We start from the raw sequence: 6,000 nt of genomic DNA on the forward strand, positions 1-6,000 counted from the left end.
CCATATCTGAGGTATGAGACAAATAATTTGTTGGGTATATATCTACAATATGTATACTCCTGTTCATATTGCAACAACTCAACAGGTTCTGACAATTTTTTTATTTGCTAATTTTGAATTATATGCAGGGATATAAGAACTACATTTGCAAGTCTTTTTTTTTTTTAAAAAAAAAATTAATTAATTAATTAATTTTGAGGTTGATGAGATTCCTAGATAAAAAGGAAATAGCTTAGGAACATTCACCAATTAGTGTGGAAGAGATTTGTGTGTAATTCTATGAACAAAACATTTTGAGAGGAAAAAGAAAGAATTACAATCTCTCATTTCTTTGCAAAGTTATTTCCGTTTCCCTGATCTACTGAGGATATTATACCCAAGATAAGGGGTTCCCATGTGGGTGGTGGATGAACCTGGTTATGGATTGTGGTCTTCTGCAGCTGGTTCAATCAAAAGTGAGTATACTAGATTTTAGCAGAGAAAGTAAAGACTCTTCTGATACCATGTAATATGATTAGGCCTCTTTTAGGCACGACTCAGGACTCAATTTTTTTTTTTTTTTTTTTTAAGTCGACTCAAAATCTCTTAAAAGGTAATAAAATTAGTAAATAAGAAGTATTGTAAATGGTAAGGTTGTGTAGATGGAAAATAATTAAATAACTAAATAACTATCGATACTCTTGCCTTATTTTTTTCCTTTTCTTTTTGGTTCATTTGATGTATGTTAAAGTAATGATTAAGTGATTAAAGTTATCTCTTCCTATTAGCTTAAAATTTTAGGATAACTGGTAATTTAACATGATATCAGAGCCAAAGGTCTTGTGATTGAATCTTGACTCCGTCAAATCATTCCTTATTTAAACTAAATATTATACGTGTTGGGCCTCATCTATTAAAATGGAGTTTAAGCCCACGCGTGAAAGAGAGTGTTAAAGTAATGATCAAATGATTAAATTTATCTCTTCCTATCAGCTTAAGTTTTTGGGATAACTGGTGATTTAACAATCTATTAATTAATATTCTTGCTTAATAGGACCTTGTCATCTAACCTGTCAGAACAGTTTTTTTTTTTTTTTTTTTTTTTTGTGTTGAAATATCAATCGGAACTACTTGCAAAAGAGGAGGAAAGTAAGAAAATGAGTTTGCCGGTGTGGGCCGGCAAAGAATGACTCTGAAGCTTAAGTAAATAAAGTGTTTAGACAATAAATTCAAGAATGAATAGGATAGTTTTGAGAAGAGACCAAAAGTCCCTTTTACATGGCTGTAGGTTGCCTTTTATAGTGACCTGCCCTCAACTGTTTTCCGTTAGTTCCTACATGATCCTTTTTTCTAGGGTGATTCGTCCCACGTTTGCTAACATTACAACATGCCCTATTCTTGAGGTTCAGGGGCACATGATTTGAATATAAGTTATGGCCTAGGTGGCATGAAAATGACCATGTGGTGCGGCAGTGATATGAGAGGATTTCATGCTTTAATTATTGGTGAACCCAAGTTAGTTGGTCAACGTTTAGGCTAGATGGGCATAGTATTTCGGTTATGTGGGCTTGCTAGCCTGTAAACCCAACAATTACCTCCCAAATCTCTTGTCCAATGTGTTAAGTTGGACAAAGGGATTTTCTAAATGAGCCTTTGGATTGGTGCTGACCGGTGGAGTTGCACGTCATTGGACATAAACTCACCGGTCTGGGGATCTTCACCTCTCTCTTCATTTGCAGCTTTTTAAAATTTCACAAGCGTGATGCTTGAAAATTTTGGACTTGGCCGTTACTTGTCCCTCCATAAGTTCTTTTAAAAGATGGTGATTAGGGCATTTTGTCTTATCTTAGCATCTTGCATCTTTCTCCCCTTCACCTTCTTATCCTTGTCACCTCCGTCTCTGTAACTTCTCTCATCATACTTCTTCTAATGGTACAATGGTTTCTAAAACAATGACACATGGATCCTGAAGGCAAGAAGTTTGGAAGCGGTAAAAAGTTATACAATATGTTTCTTTCGCTGCGTCTCTCTGTGTCTATTTTTCCTCGTAGCACTTGTTTGGCTGAATCTGGATTTGCTAGTTTGTTAATGTTTTCTTGTATAGAGCAAAACGTTCTGGAGGTGGAGCATCCAATGTGGATATGTTATGATTATTTTCCTACACACTACCTCTTATGTGACATTGAGCCCAGTGTTAAAAAATACATTTAATTTAGGCTTTAAATGGTTTCTCATATAAGTTGCCGCTATTAACAGAATTAAATGTTATTTCTTTTTTCAAACTTCACACTGTGTGATACTCTCCAACAGACTATATCAGTCTGGTTGTGCTACATCAGTATTCCCAATACACAGCAATATAGAGATTCTATACATTATCTATATAAAATCTTTCCAATCTGAGGGCAATCGATATGTCAGTGAACTGTTGTGGACTGACATCACTATGTATTGGATACTGTATCCCAATGCTTGATATCATTTATGTACAGGTTAAGGAAATTATGTTTTTGTATATAGGATGGCAAACACTAGATGAATTGTTCTATTATTTGAAAATTATATCCAAATATTTTTGTGCATTTGGTTTTAAAGTGCAAGAGGATTGAAACAGAAGATAATAGATAAAAAGTCGGTGCTGCCTGGGAATCCTGTAAATAGTTGGGATGGTTCAGGATGGTTGGATTTATTTTCTTCTGTTTAACATGGATGGAAAAGTTTTGAATGACAAAGTGCTGGAAAGTTTTCATATAAGATGGTTTGAACCATCTCCTCATGCTTTGAAGCTGTATGTACCTTGCCTTTGAGCAGACTTCTTATTTTAATACATCCTAATTTCCTTATCAATGGGAACATTTGATTGAAGTCATATGATCTAATTCTGTTTCCTGTTGCTTTTTCCTTTCTAACCTTCCTTGGCCCTTTGTGCTTCTTAGTTTTGGCGTTGTGCCCCTTAACCCCCCACCCATTATTTTGGTCGATGACTGTCCAACATGTACTTTAGGACCAAGGGATCTGACTGGTGCTGTAGATCTCATATGTCACTACAAGTTGTTGCCACATCATGAGTTTTTCTGCACGAGATTACTTCCTTTATCAATTTCAGACACATATTTTCTTCACAATGTGGTTGGAGACACAGAAATCAGAAAGGAGAAGGGATGCAATTGGATCAGCGTATTCAGAACACATCCTACTCCAGAGATACTAACGTACAAATACAACCGTTTGACTGGGATATTCTAAGAGAATCCTTTCAATTAAGGGAAACTGCTCCCATTGATTTGCCTCTTGTAAGAAATCCAGCGCTTTGAAATGTTTTTGTTGCTTTACAATAGTTCCTTATATTTGGATGAGAATCCCTGTTGTATGGATTGGTTCCCAGAGGTAAATATGGTCCTGTAATGGGTTACTTCTCTCTTTCTCTCTAATGGTCATCTTATTTGTTTTACTCTCTTTACTCTTTAGGCAGAGAAGGGTATCCCTACAGTTGTAGGGAAATCAAAAGTGAGTTCAAGGACAAGGAGAGGAAGCATAAAAAGCACAAAGACAGAGATATGGATAAGGATAAAGAGCATAAAAGGCACAAGCACTGTCATAAAGAGCGAAGTAAAGATAAAGACAAGGAGAAAAAGAAGGATAGAAGTGGGCATCATGATTCTAGTGCTGAAAACTCAAAGAAACACCATGAATAAGGTTGGCAACCTCTCTTATAACTACTTTGTCTTCTGGAGCACTTGGAAAGCTTTGAGAAAAAATGGGAATTTTGTGAAAATCCTGGATTAACATTCTCGTTGCCCTTTTTACGTGGTAAACGTAGTCATTGAGCTTGCTTTAACTTTCAAATGGCATTTTCTTCTTGAACCTTGGAAATTAAGCAATCAGCTGTGGTGAGGTATAGACTGCTATTGTCCATCCAGTTTAAGGATAACACCCTTTTGGCTTGTAACAAATTTAATTTGTCATGCTTTATTTTATATTTATATAATTCTGTATATTAATGTTAATTGCAACTATCCTTACTAAACTATGGGATCCTTTGCAATGTCTCTAAAATTATTAATTTTTTATAATTCAAGATTAATTTGCAACACCGACAGTACCATCTAAGCAATATCAAAATTGACAAGTTAATGGGGTGGGATGGAGTTGACATTAATAATATTTTTGGTAGATTAGTGTGCCCCGCCTACTACTAATATTTAAATTTTGATACTAATTTGGATGATGAGGTGGACATTGTAAATTTATATTGAATTAGGGGGTTGATGACAAAAATTTGTGGGTGGCGGAGCAGTGAAATTAACCCCAAAGTTAGGATGGATAGCTGTAATTGACCCATGTATGAGTCTTTTACTTGTTATATTTTCAGAAAATGAAGCATGATGGAGATGAAGATCTTAATGACATTCACCGACACAAAAAAGTAAGGTAATACATAAACAAGAAGCATTAACAATTTTAATGATTTTGTTTTATGTTCAATCCTAACTCGTTGTTTCTCATATGAATTGCATAAGCTTTCCCATGATTTCTTCATCTATACTTGAGCTTTCTGTATTACTGCTAATTTGTTGCTGCACAAGAGCTCCAAAATTGATGAAATGGTTGTGATAAAAAGTAGCCGGCTGAAAAGGTGGCGTACAATACTCGAGTTCTTCTCAAATTGTTGTTAGAGAGTTTGGAGGGATCTTGTGCTTAACAGTGTCAAATTGCTTGAGGTAAATGCCCTACCATAGTACTTGATATTTTTTCGGATCAATTCTTATTTAGCAGCATTCGTCACAAATATATACCTAATTTCCTGACAGTATAGACTACACCTCAACTTCATGTTTCATTGATGATAATTAGCCATGTAATCAACCTAACTATTTGCCCTCCTTAAGGCCTAAACACATCTACACAAACCCAATTTTCCAATACTCAAAATTACTTTGGATTGGTCTTACTCCCTAGCCTTCGCTGTTGCAGCTAGCTCTAGTACCAGCCCTTATCCGCTGATAACCTCCAATTACCATTTAGAATATGGCCTGGACTCAAAAGTATTGTCGTTGCAGTCCCTCATTTGTTTAAGAACTAGTTAAATATGTATGTATCCGTGTATGTGAGATGTTCTTGTCTCATTTTTTCCCTTGAGAAAGTTGTACTGACCTCCCTCTAGGTTTCTCAAAGTCACAATGTTCCTTGTTTTGAATACATCAATCACCTTCAAGATACTAATGTCCATTAAATTAGTATTTAGTTAAAATGTGTAGAATACTATTTGTTGTCTTTAATGGTAATCTATTCAAGTGTAAAATATTCTGGGTGTAATGGCTATTTATGTTTAGTAATTGTGAAGTATGTTTAGTGATAGCTTAGGAACATTGTCCAATTACTGTGGAAGAGATTTGGGTGTAGTTCTTTGAACAAAACATTTTGAGAGGAAAAAGAAAGAGTTACTGCTTCTAATTCAGGAAGAGAGTTTATGTGATGCAGAAGGTATTTTCACTGGTCCAAGATGTAGTAGCAGCATATAGTTGGCCGGATCCAGCCAATGTAAAACAACTTGCTGGTTGAAAATTGAAATTGTAAATTGAGATTGTGTATATTTTTAAGACATTTTTATCCCATAACCATCCCGCTATGTTGATGTGTTAGTTCTAACCTACTCTTGAATTAGTACTTATTAAAAAAAAAAAGTCCAAGTGTCAGCTGGGACTGACAAGTCAGCATTATGAATAATTCTAGAATAAAAATGTAGTTTCTATCGTTACTCTATTTTTAATGGTCCAAGGGGAATGCTTTCAAGTTTCATTGTGGTTGCCTATTTGTAACGAATATATTTATTTTTAAATAATAATAATAATAATAAAGCTCTGAAAATGGTATGGTGAGCAGATTTTATATAGGAAATTGAAATTACAAGTAGATAGTTCTACTGAATGTTATTTTCAATAAGCTGCCGTAAGGTTTGGATATTGCAAGTGGCTCTCTTATGTATAAACTAAAACAAGCCCTAGGTAGAATTTGGAAAAG

General features: G+C 34.9%; 1 non-coding gene across 2 annotated transcripts; it reads left to right on the top strand.

Annotated features, from left to right (window-relative positions):
• Positions 1-1,107: 1,107 nt before the first annotated feature.
• Positions 1,108-5,608, top strand: LOC132174772 (uncharacterized). Of its 2 annotated transcripts, XR_015911344.1 has the most exons (3): positions 1,108-3,366; positions 3,448-3,675; positions 4,352-5,608. It is a non-coding gene; the product is annotated as an uncharacterized LOC132174772 (transcript). The 2 variants fall into 2 exon arrangements; XR_015911343.1 differs by having other exon boundaries at positions 1,108-3,675.
• Positions 5,609-6,000: the final 392 nt, after the last annotated feature.

The sequence above is a fragment of the Corylus avellana genome, chromosome 2 (genome assembly GCF_965113065.1).
Source record: "Corylus avellana chromosome 2, dhCorAvel1.hap1.2, whole genome shotgun sequence".
In the NCBI taxonomy this organism is placed as follows: Eukaryota; Viridiplantae; Streptophyta; class Magnoliopsida; order Fagales; family Betulaceae; genus Corylus; species Corylus avellana.